Raw genomic sequence first — 18,807 nt, forward strand, 5'->3', positions numbered from 1 at the left:
ATACCCTGATTCTCTTCCCAAGACCATGAGGCCAAGTGACAATGCACTAGACTCCCTCAAACTGTGAACTAAAGTAAACCTTTGTGGTCACAGAGAGTGGCCAGATGACAAATATAACTTAGCAGTACATCCACTCAGAAATCATGTGCTTCTGCATTCATTTTCCATTGCCTGAAGAAGTGCAATCCTACCATATCTTGGAAAGTGAAGAGAATGTTTACCAGATGCCCAGAGCCCTTGACACTTCTCTGGAATTAAAAGTCACCAAGGACATTCTCAGCCATCTCAGTACTTTCTGCTGCCCTGGAGTGACATTGGTTAAAGTCTTTACTACCCTGGGCTGCCTCCTTCACAAGTTTTACCCATGCGTTTAGTGCATGATCTTCCAGACGTAAGTGTGATACCCAATCTGGAGACAGACCTCAGGAGTGCAAAATAACCTCCTCTCTTTTTCCAGATAATTCATCCTCAAAGTTTTTTCAACCAGTTTGCATGCCTGTCCTTACTGTCAATATGGAGGAGACCCCCTATATCCTCCATGAGTTCACCTGTGATACCATTTCTTCCTTACTCCTTGGCACTCCATGAGTAACACAGAGGGGATTGCACATTGTTCCCCCACTAAAGAGTATCTGATTTTAGTACTCCCCTTCCCATAATGGTTTCAGGTTGAATTTTCTCTTACTCAACCCTCTAACAGAGGAAGAGGAATGGGACATATATAAATATATCAATCCTAGTCATAAATTCTGATCAATGGCCAATATTTGGATGTAATGGCCTCACCCCTTTGGAGGACTTCATTTCATTCTGATTTTTTAAACAGCTTTATTGAAATATGAGAAGCATATAATCAACTGCATGTATTTAAAGGTAACCAACCAAGGGAGTAGAGGGGGGTAAAGGAAGCACAATGAAGGAAGGGAATTACTAAGAACAAGATACAATAACACATGTAAAGATGTCATAATGAAACCCATTACTTTACATGCTAAACTAAAAATATAATTGATTTAAAATTCTCTCTCTCTCTTTCTCTCTCTCTCTCTCTCTCTCTCTCTCTCTCTCTCTGTGTGTGTGTGCGTGTGTGTGTGTGTGTGTGTGTGTGCGCGTGTGTGCAGTCTTTGAAGTACAGTGAGCTGCCAGAATGAGTACTGGGATCTAAATCCAGTCTTCTGGAAGAAAAGTGTGTGTGTGTGTGTGTGTGTGTGTGTGTGTGTGTGTGTGTGTGTGTGCGCGCGCGCGCATGGGGGGTATTCATAACTGCTAAGCCATCTCTCCAGCCTCATAAAAGAGTAATTAAAAAACAAAATGGAAATATCTAATTGAAAAAGGATACAGCTTCGATACATTTTTATATTTGTCCTTACCCAAGAAACAAGGATCACAATAAAAACTGTGTACGCACCAATTGCTCCCCAAACTCTCCTCACACTCCTTAGTAGACTCTTGTTCTTGCCTGGGAGACATCTTCCCAGGCATCGGCACTGACCGTCGTGCTCGGCACAAGGGGGATAATACCTTTGCATCCAATGGTGGACTGAAGGCACCTGGAAGCTTGTGAGGTTCAGGCAGTATAACCCACAGCTGGTGCTTATGCAGAAGTTCCTGTCTGAGGTTATGTGTCACTCTGCTAATTAAATGATAGCTGGGTTTCTTGTCCAAAGGAAACCGAGTTGAAGGCACCGCTGTGACTTGTGGCTCTCCTGAAAAGGAGTTCAGGCCAGTGAAGGTATCATTGCTTAATTGGTCTGTTGCAATCACGTTTCTGGAAAACTGATATGCAGAAACGGGGCATGCGTATTAGTACTATGATGCTCCCATTTGATCCCAAATACACGCAGTCATTTACCAATACTTCTCAAAAGCTCAGTCTGTACCAGATATTTTGTTAGGCACTGGGCATTCAGTGTTTGGAAGATGTGCAAAGACTCTGGGAAAGATGTTTATTTGTAGAAGCTGGAGAGTAAGAAGACACAAAGGTGTCCAGGATTGGGAGAAAGGATGGGAAAGGTCAAGGGCAGAAGGGATATAATAATGGGGCTATTTAGGAAACTGTATAAGTGACTTACAGGTAACACTCTCTAGCCTTACTATTCTGTCACATTATATTTTTGATTTGCTTCTGTTTGGGCAGAGATTGCATTACCCAATGGATTCTTTCCCTCTTCATTTTCTTCTACCCATACAGCCTTCAGGGCCCATGTTTTACCAATGCGCTAGGAAAGCCAAGTTCATCAATTAATTAAGAACTGCTGTCTGGAGTTTGAGGAGGTATCATGGACATGGGGCCATCATTCTGAGATGAAGAGCCATCACTGTGCCTTTTAATCACAAGGTAACAGAGGGACTCACTGTCTCACTGGGACCCTGGGACCAGTCTCACAGAAGGACCAACTGCTTGGTAAAAGAGCAAAGGGAAAATGATTTGGAGAAATCCAGATGCTATCGACCCGCACTACACAAGCCCTGCATTATTCAGTGTTGAGCACTAATGCATGATGTATGCTATTACCATCAAACTCTTGTTGCAAATAATTCATGCTTGGAACTTTAGAAGATATATTATTAAAATTATCCCAGCAGAATCAGACCGGATGATTTCTTCAATTTTGATGGAAATGATCATTCCAGCCTTTGGTATTTCCTTTAAGTATTTATTTGTGTGGGGTATGGTGGTTGGTAGGCACTATTTGTATGTGGTCATGTGGCAACAGGTTGGAGAGAGTCCTTTCCAAGTGACTGTAGTCTAAACCTCTTTCAGGCAAGTGGGCTGGTTTCTGAGTCTCCTTTGCAGGTTGGTTTGTCTGGGAATCTTCTTTACATGTTGGTGTGTCTGAAAGTAAATCATAGTAAAGTGGCTTGTTAACTCTTGTGAGGAGGAGTCTAATGAATCTGGTCAGTTTTAGGGATTTCCTGAAGCTATTTGAGTTGTTCATTTTCCTGCTTAAGGAGTTTCCCCACGATGTAAAGTTTCAATAGAAGGGAATTTGTTATAAGACTGATGTTATCTTCAGCCACACTTCACTTTGAGGCAGGGTTCCCTTGCTGTAGGTGAAGCTCATTTCTTTGTTTAATCTGGTTTGTCACAGATTTCTAGGGATCCTCTTGTACCTGAATATTGGGATTACAGAGAGTGCTGTGCCTGGCCATTGGCATGAATTTGAAAACGCTTGGGATTTTAGTTTGGATCTTCAACTGTGGCAAACACTTTACCAACTGGACTGTCCCCAGCTTTATCTTTAAACATTTATATCTCAGTAGGGAGGAACTCATATTAAGCAAAAATTTGGCTTTAAATTCGCAAAATAACAGTTTTGGATCTAATGCAATGGTGATTGTTTAACATTTCAACAGAATTTGAACCCAATACTCTATCTAAGAAAAATGTGCTCTAATTTAAAAAAAATGGTTTTGGATCTAATGCTATGATTTCAAAAGAGTTCAAACTCAATCCTCTATCAAAGAGAAGCACATTATTTGATTAATTGATTTTCAAGTTTTGCTTGGATGTCAGTTTTCTACAAAATTACAGGAAACTTTACAACTAGCAGCTTGTCCATCTCAGTTGGGCATGGACCTTAGATTGGCCCAAGACTCTGCAGCACATCTTCTAGTGACCAACCCAACCTATACCTCAAAGGATTATCCTTAAACACTGGTGGTTCTGAAGCTGAAAATCTTCAAAATGAGACTTTTCTCCTCATCTGTAAGTCTGGTTTATTTTTCTCTTTGATGTAGGATTTCTAGAAAATTCACATATTCTTAGAAAGGTGTGATGTCCTGTGTTGGTAAATTAAATCACATCTAAAAAGAGTAAAGTTGTCATGAAGGGTTAGCCTTAGGATTAAGTGGCACTTACAATGAAGACAGGTTGTTTGAACCCCACAATGCATTGGACCAAGGTCATTTCCTCTTCCTTTACTTTGCTTCTATGCCTTTACAAGTCTATTGAGAAATCTCCTCCCCCATCTACCTATAGCTGGAAAAAGCACCTGCAAAGAAAGTCTGGCCTTTCATCAAGTGGGGGTTCGTACCTTCTGGTGAAATCCAAGTGATGCCCTAGTCTCAAAACCATTGATCAGAGCTGGGGAGATGGTTCAGTCTGTAAAGTGCTTGCTGTATAAGCATGGGAACCTGCATTTTCACCCCAGCCCCCATGACAAAGCAGGACTTGATTGAACACCCTTGTGCTGGGGCGGATCCCTGGACTTGCTGACCAGTCAGGCCAACTTAACTATTGAGCCCAGGGATAATGAGAATCCATCTCAGAAATAAAGATGGACAGGGCTTGAGGTATGACACTGAGGTACTTCACACACACACATACACACACACACACACACACACACACACACACACACACACACACACACACACACGTTCTCTTCCTCTCCCATCAAGAGCAATGACCATGAAAGGGATATAACAGATAACCTAGCACAAGAGGGAAGCCCCATTAGGTCAAGAATTGGAGGTCTAACCTGAAGCCTTTGTAAAAGGGGTTCTTTCCTCCTTCTGCTTCTTTGCCTTCACCTCTGCAGCACAGATTCTTCACTGTAGTTCCTACTCTCCTGGAAGAGAATCAGAAAGATTTGGGGACAGGCCATTGTGCTATCACTGGACAACAGGGAATTGAACCACATATCTTCAGAGCTTCTAAAAAATACTCACACAAGAGAGAGTGGTTGTACAGGAGAGTTAAGAGAGACATCAGGAAGAAATGCTGCCAACACACACACACACACACACACACACACACACACACATGCACGCACGTGCTCACACCAACTCATGAAGAAAGTGATACTACTTGGATCAGCTGATCTGAGAAGCATTGAGGCTTTTAGGAAACTAAGGGTTCAGTCCTCCAAGCGGCACTGGTGTGTGCAGCATCTCCATCTTCTGTCTAAACCATCCCTATGAGAACTCATCTGAACACCCGATTTGACAGCCTTCTTTACCCAGTTACAACCCCTTGTTGCCATAAACATAGCTGATGTTTTATTCACTACAAAAATCTCATTATGATAAACTCTGGAGTAAATTATCGTTGGAGGTATAGGTTAGAAAATATTAAGATGGTCATCCTGTGGAGAGTTAATAATTTCTAGTTTATTGTATGGTTTGATCTCTCTATCTTTTGAAAGAGAATATTCAGATGAGGGACTCTTCTGTGATAGAAGAAGCTGAAATAGACACAAAAAGCCCAAATCTACGGCTTTTGATCTGGAGCCACAGCTTTCTCTCATTCTATCCTGTTCCTCTCCATTTCTTGTGTAGTGAGAAACAAGAGGCATTGGGCCTAAGTAACAAGCCCACCTTTCCTTCATGCTTCTTTGTGGCAGATGGAGGGTTCATAAACATGGGAGCTGCAGTGTTCAATTTATGACTTCATGTATTGGCAGCACCTTCACCTGAAATAAAATCATACAAGGTAGAGGTGATGTGAGGGTCTAAGACCTTTAACCCACTCTTTTGGACTAAAATGTCAACCACTTAGATGGTGAAACTGAGATCATGGAGTCAAAATGTCTTGAACAAGACATTGTCCTTTCCCCACACTGATAAGAAGAAGTCATGTAGCCCTAGTATCAATAAACAAATGCATTGTATCTATATCTATACCTATACCAATATCTATATTTATTTATAACATCTATATCTATCTGTCTATATCATATATATATATACATATGTATATATCTTTCCCCCTTTCTTCCTCATTCCTTCCTTCCTCCTTCACTTCCTCCATTCCATTCCTCCTCTTGGTACTTTGAAAATATTTCGAATCACTATTTGGAAGGGGCCACAGAATGCTTTTTACAGATAATCCTCTAGTAAGGCCAGCTTGAGTTTGATATCAGGAACCAAAATATGACAACTTTTTAGATGCCTTGTGAGGGACTTTGAGCAAATGTTTCAGGTGGGGCCAATTATATAAACTGTTGGAGTTGTTTTTATTTCATCGCCATGTGATTCAAAAGACTCATCAGCCCTACAACACCCTGTCCACAAAATACGAGTTATTAATGTGATGAATGGGATGGAGTTGGCCGAAATGACACTGCTTACTTTCCTTTAGCTACTGTCAACGTTATGTTCATTAAAGCTTTTGGCTCAGCTGTAAGCACCCTTCCCCTGAAGATACAAGTGGAGGCGATAAATCAGCCTTTTGTAGAGTGATAGGCGCTGTCCTACATAAAACACTATACACTCTTTAACATTTCTTGACTGGCCACTAAGAAAATATCTCAATTAAATAGTAACCTCTCAAATAATGCTACCTTCAAGGCTGTGTCACTGTGTCCCTCAGCAATGGTGGGGAAGGTGTGTTTTCCGTTCAACAGTAGTCTTGCTACCACTTTTGATTTCTTAACTAAATACTGGAGAGGAAACCCATCTCTGGGGATATCATAGTGACCAAGGGTGACATGCTTTCTACCCTCAAAATACTTCTATTCTAGAAGATTGACTATGTTTTAAGTCTAGCTCTCCTAAGCAGAACCCATTATGTATTTGTTGAATGAATGAATCAAAGAGCAATAAAAGGAGGCTGGAAGTAATATCGTTATTTATCTCTCGACAAATACGTCTTCTAAAATTGGACCACAGCCGCACTGAGACTAGCCCGTACTGATTTTCAGAATCCAGATAAATAATTCAATCTGTCTCTGCCCAGACGATTTATCAATGGGAAAAGAGGCTTTAAAACATTTGCTTTGGGGAGATAGGGTAGCCCTTTACATCGAGGCGCTGGCAGACAGAGCAGGCTTCTTGGTTTAGCACCATTAAAGATGATACAGTCTGCACTTTGCTGGATTCTGTAGGTCTGAAGGGAAGAGCAACCACCTGCCCCTCTGAAGAACGCCAGTTTAACTCTGCCCTGTGTGGTAGCCATCCTGGTAGGAATGGAGATAGTCTAAAGAGACATCTGGGCCCCTGGCCCTATCTTTTGCTATCAGACTATGGAAACAATACACCTAGAAGAATTGGAATTCCACCAGAAATCGCGTACTGGAAACTTGGTAACAGAAGAAGAACTTGTCTCATGGAGTGATAGTTCACATGGTTGTCCCATCTTGACTGTCCACTGACTAGAAGAGACTGAAACCTGATGCCATGGTGATGGGTAGAACCTACACCAACACTGCTTAGTCATGCAGCCCCCTTGATGTCTACTTTCACTGATCATATTAGACACTGAAGCTGGACTTGGGAGGTGATATGAGTGGGACTTTAGTCTCCTTTTGCATTGTGGCCCTATTTCTGATCTCTCTCTCTCTCTCTCTCTCTCTCTCTCTCTCTCTCTCTCTCTCTCTCTCTCTCTCTGCTTTTTACAGTGAATTGACTTATTGAGGAACAATGCCCAGCACTAGACTCCTAGTAATACAAGGGCCCGGGATCTGATGCTAGTAACACCAATCACAATTGGTTTTGCATTAACTGTGGGCTGCTGCTGGTCTTAACTCTTGCTAACAGACCATGATTTGTTTGGGGCAGGAACATGCCCAGTCTTATGGCAGACACTGTCAGCCCCAGATCCCTGATAATGACCACTATCCATTTTAGTTAATTCGAAGGAGGTAGCCACTGCTGAGAACTGTGGGAAGACAGTTCTCTTAAAGATCAATGGAAAAGGTGAAGATGAGGCCGAGTCTTTATTTCCACAGTTCATCTTCTTGCGTTGAGTGAGATGAGATCCAGCAGCTTGTTTGAAGCCATAAGGCAAAAGCCAAGAGACATGTAGAAACATGGGCCTGGAAAATGCTGGCTCCTTGATGAAGGTTTTCGATATTGACATGATGATATTTGGGGCCAGAGAAATCATCATTATAAAAAGTGGTATTCTTTTCAGTGGCATGCTTAAATGTGATCCTGTTTTTGACCCACCAGGGGCTGGTAGTATTTAGCAACAATTGAATATATGTCTCACAGTTATGACAAGAAAAAAGATGCCCAGACATTGCAAAACGTCCTTTGGGACTGAATGAAAGAATGTCATCACACAGAAAATGACCAAATTAGACTAACATGAAGGAGACCTACACTACTCTGCATCAGGAGGACATTAGAAGTCTATTTTTCTTGAAGTTGTGGAATCATGTTTTGTGTTATGGTGGATGAAAGCATTCCTTGCGAATGCACAGCAGACACATGGCTAGCATATGCATAGGACCTACTGACACGACAGGGTGTTAACTGGTGCTTTCCACCCCAAACTGCCTGATCTCCCTGCAGAAGCAGCATCCTGCCTCCACAATAGGACCCCAAGGCACCCTGAACATTCTCCTACAACAAGGTTATCTCTGTACCTTCTTACTGTCTTTGTAGTCTATTTTCTCTTCACATGGGTGTCTGTGTCTGTGCATGCTCAAGTAGGTGCATGTGTACGCATGTCAAAGCCAGAGAACATTCTTGGCTGTCAACTCCAGGAACATCATCTGCCTCTTTTGAGACAGGGTCCTTTATTGACAAGAAACTCGCAAGTTAAGTTAGACTGGTTAGTCAGTGAGACCCAGGGATTCTCCTGCCTCTGCCTGCCTGGTTCTCAGATTACGAGCATGGGCCAACATATCTAGTAGTTTAAAGTGGGTTCTGGGGATTAAACTAATAATTTTTTGTTTACACAGCAAGTGTTTTTTCAACTGAGCTCTCCTTTCTCAGTCTTTGTATTCTTTTTATCCAGGATAAATCTTATGACAGTGTGTATTGTTCCACACGATACTAACCAAACTACCTGAGACATAGATTCTAGAAACCTGTAGCTAAGAATATAAAATTCCAGTAAAATTTCCTGAGGTGAAATTATGACTTCCAGAAGTGAAATGAATGTTCTGGAAAGAGGGATCCATTTTCTCTGAGACTGTAAAGTACAATGTTATCTCCATCCAACTCCACCTCTACCAAAAAGATTCAAGGTCCCCATCCTTGAAAGCTTTCATTTTGGAAAGTGAGGTGACAAAGTGGGGAGGGGAGGGATCCTACCATTGAGTAGGTATAAATAGAGAAGTTCAAGATACTTTGGGAGCACTTGGCTTTTATGCAGGATTTCTCCACTTCTGGTGAAAAAGGGACAGAAGTCCGTGGAACTGACATTTATATTTTGCACTGCAAATACAAAGCCACAGATTTATGCTTTGAGGCTGTTTTATTTACAAAATATTTTGGCTTTGTCACATAGCCATGATACAGAAAAATCAGCAAATATCTCTGAAGGCATCCTTTAGCCTCCGGTGCAAACATCTTTGGGTAGCAGCTGGTCATTCATTACAGATAGAGAGACAACCTGGAACTGAGGCTCTCTCAGTCAAGGGCTCATTTATTTCTGCCTTGTGGTATAAGGAAGCACTTCCTTCTATGTAACTCTCATTTCTCCTGGTGCCCTGGAAGACTGTGTTCTTTTGGACTCTCCTTTCAGAAAACAAATCACAACCCAAGAGAGTGGAGCACCTCAAACTCCCATTTAGGATCCTAGATGTATTTGGGTTTTCAGGAAACGATTTGTTGTGCTGGTAAGCTTCGTATTCCACTCTCAACCTGGTATCTCCGTCTTCATTATGACAGATCCCAGTGTGTGCTCTTTCAAAGCAGCTACAGCCGACAATGAGCGATTCCTGCAGAGATAACACACACCATTGGTCATGTCTCTAGAAGTGTGGTATCTTAAGAAAGCCAGAGTGCTTTTCTCATTTTTCTCTTGTTCGGGCTACAAGAGTCAGAGCGGAAGGTCTAATAGCTGAAGTTTGTAATAATTACAACTTGGGCCCTGCCATCATTTTGGTATGGCCTGAGTGTTAAAAATGGGATTTCTTAATTTGAATTATTGATCAGTATGTTCACTCCGGCGGCCATTCTCCTCTTCAAATAGGCAGTAGATCTCAGCTGACAAGGATTTGTGCTTTGAAAAATATCAGCAAACTCTGGAGCTTCAAATAGAGTCCTGGGCATTCTCAATCGAGCTGAGAGCTGCCTTCCTAAAACATCCGTCACGGAGGATAAATAAAAGCCAACATTTTAAGACATCGGAATGGGAGTGCATGCTCTCTCAGGCTGAAAACATCTTTGCTGGGGTGATCTCCTAGGACAACACTTCAGAACATTAATGTGTCCAGGAGTCACCTACTGATCTTGTTAAAATGCAGATCTGTTTGCAGTGGGTCTGGAGAGGCTTGAGAATTTATTTTCAGCCACTCCCCAGTGATGTCACTGCTGCTAGTCTTGAAGGCTCCAGGCAGGTTCCAGTGAGGTGTTAAAGCAGTAAGCCTACTCTGGTATTGAGAATACAACTCCTGCCCAAATCTAACACATTCCTTATTGCCTAAATAGTAAATTAAGACCATGGTCTCTCATTCCAGAATATTCTTATGTGGCCATAAGACATTGAAAATGCTCTTTCAGGGAAGCTGGCACAAGCTCGGCCAACTTTTGCCTCAAGAGATGAACCAAGGAATGACCTCTATAGAGTAAGAAGTCTATGAATGGAACTTGAGTTCTCTGGAAGAACAATATGTACTTTTAAAAGCTAAGCCATCTCTCCAGACCCAGAAATCAATACTTTTGAATATGTTTTGTACCAATGGATGGCAAATAAGGGTAAGTAAGGCATTAGGGTATATTTGAGACAACTGACCAATATTGTATAGTTAAACACAAGAGTTAAAAAGAATTCAGTAGAATTCTACTTAAGTAGAAGCCATGAAACAAAGTCAAACACAACAGTTTGACTTCATTCTCTCTCTCTCTCTCTCTCTCTCTCTCTCTCTCTCTCTCTCTCTCTCTCTCTCTGTGTGTGTGTGTGTGTGTGTGTGTGTGTAAAACTTACACATCAAAACTAAAGGAATAGAATTGTTAGAGCAAAAGAAAAGATGTATAGCAATTATAGAATTATGTCAGTGGTATGCTTCAAGACTATTCTAAATTAAATATGGTCACTGATAGTCTTAAAGTGTTAAAAAGGATTAAATATAAGTCAAAAGACATACATATAACACACTTGTCTAAAACAACAAGAGCTGAGCAATGTAAGTAACATGGAGGCCAGGTAAAGCTATAAGTTGAGGACTTAGGGCACCCCGCAAAAATTTGATAGACGTTATTTTGTGTTGAGATGCATACTTGTGTGGTCCCCCAGTTATTTGCAAAGGTGTGAATCTCATAACAGTTTAGCTCAGTTATCTGTAGGGAGAAAAACCAACATCAGACTGGCTCCAGACTTCATGTGAGTAGTGATTCCATGATAGAAAATTACAGCAACATAGAAAACACCCCAAGGGGAAGAAAATGATCTATCCTGCAACTAGCTACATGATCATTCAACTTGAAATGTAGCGGACAGATATTTTCTATCATGCCCGAATTTAGAAACTATGGTTCTCTATCTACCTGAGCAGTGTCTTTCCACTGGGGCATTCAAACAGGAGCTTCACATAAAGGTGACATAGCATCAAGAGTGGGCTATAATGTCTTGCTAAGGAGCTAGAATGACTGTCTTGGGCAATTATAGTCTTTGTGGTAAGATGGTAAGATGAGTGTAGGACCAAAGCTGTTGCACCCCAACCATCTGGCTGGAGACCTGCTGGTAACCTTTCCCCAAATCCCTTGCAATAGACATTTGTCACACTAGGATGCTTATCACAATGTGTCAGAGACTCTATGTGTGTTACCAACAGACCTGAATCTAGACCTATCCTTTAGTTATAACAGACACTCCATGGTCCATTCCAGGAATAGACATACAGTTTGCTCCAGTCAGACATATATATATTTACCAAGGAAGGTCTTGAATTGTTCATCATTGACTTTGCTGAGTTGGCAGAAAGTTTGTCCTGCCTTTGTAATTCAAACGCTCTCAGTATTTGTTAAAGCACACACAAGAAAGCTTGCCTGATTTGGTACTGTGCAAAAATTAATGAAAACACTCCTGCTCATTGCTAACTAAAGAATCTTTGGGAACACTTAATTTCATCATGCTTTTCTCCTCCCTGCTCTTCCTCTTTACTCTTCCTCCTCCCTCCTTCCTTTCCTCCTCCTCTCCCTCTCTTTTTCCCTGGGTTCTTTCTTTTTCTATTCTCTTCTCCTCCTCTTTCTCAGCCCTTATCCCTGGGCAAGTGTTTATCTTTTGGTCTTGCTCTAAAGCCTGTTCTGATCTTAAACTCAATGTCTTTGCAAGTGTTGAAATTGCAAGCATAAGCCATCAAACTCCACCCATTGCTTAACTTATTAAAAGTAGAAGGCTCTGTTTGATTCTGTGTGAGGGAGAATAAGAACAGTAAGGGCCTCTGCTGGGTGGTCCTGAGTATTTGAATAAACACTATACAGAGAATGCCTGGCCAGCATTCAGCTTTATGCCTGGCCTATCATGAACAGTGCCCGCTGCCTCATTGTGATGGGGGGTGGAGTGGGGTTAAGTTAGGGATGAGACTGTACATGCTCACTGTGGAAATAGAGAAAATTCTAGCTAGCTACCTCTCCCGTTCTCTGCCTGGCTCCCTAATGATGACTGATACTGACATGCATCTGCTATATGGACCCCAGATATCTCCCCCCAACACTCTCTCTCTCTCTCTCTCTCTCTCTCTCTCTCTCTCTCTCTCTGACATTGCTTTTTCCCCAAAGAAAGGAAATTTTTATGCATGTTGTTCTGGTCCACGTATGTCTTTGGTGACCCACTCATTCCATAAGCATGACTCATCAATGACTTCAAGTAACCCAGAATATTCTTTGTGTGTAACATACAGCTGTGAAAGATACTTGTGTCAGGGACAGCATCCAGGGAAGGCGCAGATGGAAAACACAGGCTCATGCATTGCCAGAGACTGTGGGCAAAGCTCTTGTGGGTTTGCCAAGGACTTGGCAGACTCCAGAACAATGGAACTTTACTGCATTTTAGGGGTTGAAGCTCTCTGACAGACCCTGTGAGAAATTTTAATGTTAATTCTCAGATATGGCCTGTCATCATAGTAAATGTGAGGTGTGATTAGTTAGACTGTTCTCATGCTATTAACAATAGGTACTGCTATTGGTAACTGCTACTAGTTTGTGCTAACTAAATACCAATTGTGAATTTTATGAACAATATTATAGGATTCATAGATCTTATCCCCAACATATCAATTTCAATACCAAGCATTATTGCTTAAGTACACACTCTAGGTCAAGTCCTGATGATGCCCCACTCTTATGGCAATAAAGACTACCAACTGAGTCCCTGGAGTTTAGATTGTGGTTGGAGAGGCAGACATGAAAGCAATAATCACACCAATTCCTACGTAATTAGAATTGCAGTAAGTACCATGCTGACATGAGAAGGACCTTTAAGCACAAATGACAGAGAAGCCCGATCCCGTTCACAGACCCAGAGAGAAGGGGGAGCTTCAAGGAGCCACAGAGAAGCTCAGTCAAAATGAAGAATAGGGATCAGGCGACTGAAGGTGGGAGTGAGTATACTGGAGAGGACAAGAGTGGTCACTAACATCTAAACTACGGGGAAACTCTAGAGACAGTGTTGGTAAGTCAGAAGCTTAAAAGAAACGTTAGCTTGTCTGAGGAGCAAGACTGGAAAAGTAGACCAGACTGAGGGGAAGAGAACTTGCTGGAGATAAGGCCCAGTAACTAACAAGAAAACTTCTGACCCCTTGGTTGACCCATTATCTTGATTCTGTGGGGTACATTTAGGTGACAGACCTCACAGCTAATATATCTGTATTTAAAGACACTCTTTCCAGTTCCAGATGACTCATCCATACATTTACCCATCTATTCGACTACTCACTCAGCCCTCCACCATTCAACCATCCCACCCATTTCCCCATATTCCCCTTTTCCACCTGTTTACCTGTTCCTCCACCATCCATCAATATATCATGCATCTCATTTTCCTATTTACCCACCAGTCACCTATTCCTCCACCAATCCATCACCCAGTCACTCATCTTTCCATCCATCCATCCATCCATCCATCCATCCATCCATCCATCCATCTACTCAAATGCCTACCTATAAACCCTGCCACCTACCCATTCTTCCATTCATGTATCTCCCATCTATTATTCATCCATCCCACCATCCCATTCAGTCTATCCATCCATCCACTCATCCATCTACCCAGTCACTTATTCATCCATCCAGTTATACATCCATTCATCTATCCATCCATCTGCCCACTTATCTAACCTTCCACCTATCCATTCTTTCTTCTTCTACCCATGCATTTCTTCATATGTGCATGTACTGAATATTTATTTCGCTCTTCACAACAGATTTGTACTGGATCCTGAGGTAGAGTAGTGACTAAGACACCACTCTTTCCTTCAAGAGGCTTACAAACAAATATATAGGACAAATAGAGAATAACGACACAGGAACTCTGGGCTGGGATGGGTGTATGAACCTACTGAGTATTAACAGAGCTCAAAGAAATAGGGAACAGTCAGAAGCAGGTTGCACTGAGTCAGATAATAAAGAGGATATGGGACAAATTATGCCATGAAGCGCAAGGAGTACAAGATAAGGAGAGGGAGGTGACTGTTTTGAGTGTGGTGGGTCAAGGGATGAAATCAGAGAAGAGCAGGGAAGAGCTAATGGGAGCTTTACGGTGTATAAATGTAAAGATTTTACCTGAATATTTTGGCTGGATCACTTTTACTTTTCTTTGTGTCTTCTTATGTTGCCAAGTGGCTAGTTGGTTAGATTTTAAAAAACAATATCCCTAAAGTATATTTCCAGGCATTTTACATTAATGCCATAATCACTATTGAAATGTTTTATACCCCTGAGATTCTGGAATTTTAACAGAGGAAGTATCTAAGTAAAGGGTCATATTTTTTAATAAATTCTGAATTGTGGCAGAGGCTTTTAAATGAAGATGATGCAAGAAATAGAATTATATCAATTTAGTGCTTACTATATTAGACACTTAAGCTGGTTCCTTTAAATTACCTGCTTCTCTGAGAAGACTTGATACTAAGGAAGCCTGTCCCTGAAGGCTGAGGATCAGTGAGGAGGCCACAGAGCTGGCAAGGTGAGGAGCCTGGGCGTAGACCCAGGTCTTCCTGACTATGCTGCCATTGTGGTACAGCATGCTGCTGTTCTACGTCCCCTGCAAACCAGTCATTTCCAGTTGTATGGACTAGTGATTTTCAGGACTGACTTTAGGAAACCCCAAATTATCCAGTTATCACAGGGGAGAAGGCAGAATTGCTAAGATGTCTTTCAAAGCAACTTAGTCCAAGGAGTTTGCCAGGAGGTGGAGAGAGAGAGAGAGAGAGAGAGAGAGAGAGAGAGAGAGAGAGAGAGAGAGAGAGAGAGAGAGTTCAGATACAAAGCATACAAAAATGGACTGTGGTGGTTCAAGCACAGTGGTAGATGACTTAGCTCCCTTTATTAGATAGACATCACCGAGAATGTCAGTTTATATAGGTGATATGGAAACTTAGATTAGGAAATGTATCCAGAGTGCCCACTATATGCAACCATTGGGGTTTGAACCCAGCTAGTAACTCGCATATATTGTCTGTCATCATAACCCATCCACAGTCCAGATTGAGTGATGGATTGGGGATTTAAATGTAGTCAGAAACACACTCCTGATGCATACTAGCACTAGAAAAGGAAGTTGGATTTCGAGTCCAGGTAGTCAACAGCAAGTAGCCATTCTGAGCTGCGTGACCAGAGTCCACAGACATTTACTTACAACACCACACTGGCCCCCTCCCCTGAAAATTAAATGCTTGGGAGGGACTTGAGAGCTTTGTGGCATAACTCATGGGCTGGAGAGATGGTTCAGTCATTAAGGGGTAGGTTTACAACCGGAAAGATGGCATAGTCCACAGAGTGCCTGAAAGGACTGAGAATTCACAATTCACAATTCACAATTCACAATTCACCTTGTGCATTCTATAGCAGCCCAGCTGCCCCTGCAGTGGACCCTGGCTCTCTTGGTGGCTACAACTCCTTTGTTCATCTTTATAGAGCATGAAGCTTTCCTTTCTGTTAAAACTGTTTCTCTTTAATTTTTACTGCAGAAGGGGGAAAAAAAAAACCTCCCGAACAAGCTTTCTGGAGCTCATTTCTATTTGTCATGTATTTTCTGAGCTTGAAGAACTCCAGTGTTATGCTAAGTGACAGATATGCCTGTCCTCTCTCCTTCCCCCCTTTCCTTCTCCCTTTTCTCCTCTTTTTCTCCCTTTTGTGTGCAATTTATGTAGAACATCTGGTTTTAAAAGTGTCGCAATTTTAAAACATATTAGAATGCTCATGGGCTCCAAATATCAACAGCTGTCTATTGCGGTGAACCGCATGTCTGGAAGACAGACCCTCAAGCCGAGTTCTTAAATAAACACAGAGCATCCACAGCACATGACTCCAAGCAGCAGCCATTTGTAAACTGAATATTTACACTGGGTGAAGTGGGAATGATTGTTTTCTTGGTCAGCTCCTCAAAGCAGGGAGGGGGATCTTTACGTTTTCATACTTTGACTTCTCTAGAGATCTTTCTGGTTGTGATCCCAGACCCTCACCCAGAGGGCTGTGCTTGTCCACTGTGATTTTATCCCCTGCCACTCTCTCTCTCTCTCTCTCTCTCTCTCTCTCTCTCTCTCTCTCTCTCTCTCCTTTCTTTTCTCCTTTTCTTTCCTTCTTTTCTCTCATTTCCTTGCTTGCTTCTCTGTTCCTTTCCTTTTTTCCTTTACTTGTTTTTTTTCTCTTTTCCTCATTTTTTTTATATTTGTACATTTGCGTAGAGAGACACTTATAAGGTGGCTTGAGAATAGGTTCCTTGGTGGAAGTTGGGTATCTTCCTTGCTATCTCTTCTACCTCACTCTCTGTTGTGGGTCTTAAAAATCTGTCTCATGGCTAATCTCACTAGAAGCCTGCTCCATAGAGCTCCTATCTCCACCTTCCAAGGTGGAGTTACAGACAGGGTACCATAACTCTCTGACATTTATGTGGGTTCAGGGGATCTGAGTTACTTCAGGTTTTGAGAGCTGAGCCATTTCCTGAGCCACCCTTGCCCTATGGTTTTCTCCTTATAAGGAGTCCAGAAATTAAATGACACTTGGCTTTTGCTCCTTTGACTGATTCCTGAAGTGAATTCTCACTGTACACATGGCTTATATTCTTGTGTGCATGCATGTGTGTGTGTGCGTGTGTGTTTCTGTGGCTGAGGGTGTTGTGTGCGAGTGTGTATGTAAACTTCCTATATTCTTTAATTATGCAGACTCTGTTCCACACATCCATAAATGCAGTGAAATTGCATTCCTACTAATGTATGCCATAACTATCATGGGCATTCCCAGCTTTCACATGCACAAACTGGGCCACAGCGTAGTTATATCACCCCATACCTGGTGCTAGGCTACCTCACTTAGGCTACGGAGCTGCTTCTAAGCAGATGACCCGAAGCTTTTGTGAGCATCAGGGGAGACCATGCCCTTGCTAAACAGAATTAGGATTTGCCATTCAACATTACCTTATGGGCTCAGTGGTAGGAGGTTTTAAAAAGAGTCTTGGAGGAAAGCTCTTCAATTTTAGACCTGTGGGATTTGAGGGGTACAAAGAGTTTACGAGTTGAATTATCTGGTGAATTCCTGGTGAAAAAAAAAATCCTCATACAATTTATGTCAACATAAAATGCAGACACTCCACACTCCTCCACTTGATGTTGGTCTGATAACAAGATGGGCCTGAACAGGGCCAGCATGAAGAGAAGACATGAGGCTGGGGGTGGATATGACGAGAATGACAATATATTGCACACAGGTATGAAATTGTCAAAAACCATTAAAAACACTAAAATGAGAACAACAACAACAAAAACAGGAACAACGAGGAGAAATTGTATATAAAACTGCCCCGAAATTTCAACAGACATGTAATAAAGTTCCCATGGAAGAAAACAAGGACTGGGACTTGAGATAAGCCCACCAAAGAGGTTTTCTGCTGGGGGCTGGGGGGGGCATTTGACTAAACACAAGCTCTACTGAATGGCTTATCTTCGTATTAAACCAACAATGGCATGAGAACACGAGCAGACGCTAGAGGGTTTTTTTATTCATATTTCTAAATCTTATAATGTATTACTAGCTGCATCAGCTGTAAGATCAGCAGATTCTTTTGTGTCACCCCCTTCAATTTCATGCTATTACCCTCCCCTCTGACCCCTCCCCTGCCACCCCCTAGCTGTCTTGCCTTCTTTCTAAGCTGTTTGGGGTTCCAGTGTTTATGAGTTTTACAATCCTGATAAGGCCTGTGAAAGAAGGCTTGTCACAAAAAAAAAAGGGTCCCACAAAAGCTGCCTGCTGTCCTTTACATCGGCACTGTCTCTGTGCTACAGTTAGATGGTAATGATAGATTGCGATAATATTATCAAAAAAGGGGAAGAAAAAAATCTGGCCTCATTACTCAGTTGGCTGCAAGCTCGCTTTTTCTTTCGTTGTTGTTGTTGTTATTATTATTATTATTATTATTAATAGCAGGGGCTAAAGCTTCCAATTTCCTCAGGCCTAACCTGGCCTTTGGAAAAAATTTTTTTCCAGGAGGTTGTGAGTACCAGGCTCAATTCTGAATTTGCATTTACATAATATAATTTTTATCATCAATTAATTGATCACATTTAAATTCCTGAAAGGATCCCATGAGTAATAACTACCCCCCGGGTGCTATAAAAACTTAATTTCCCAACACAAAGGCCACTCTGACTTTCAAACAGCTGAGTTGAGCTTCCCATTTAAGTCAAAGTGGAAATAAGAACTAAAAAGGAAAAAAAAAGTTTACTTTTAAAACAAATTTCGTGTATGTTTTTTCCT

This window comes from Rattus norvegicus, chromosome 19, assembly GCF_036323735.1.
Source record: "Rattus norvegicus strain BN/NHsdMcwi chromosome 19, GRCr8, whole genome shotgun sequence".
Taxonomy (NCBI): domain Eukaryota; kingdom Metazoa; phylum Chordata; class Mammalia; order Rodentia; family Muridae; genus Rattus; species Rattus norvegicus.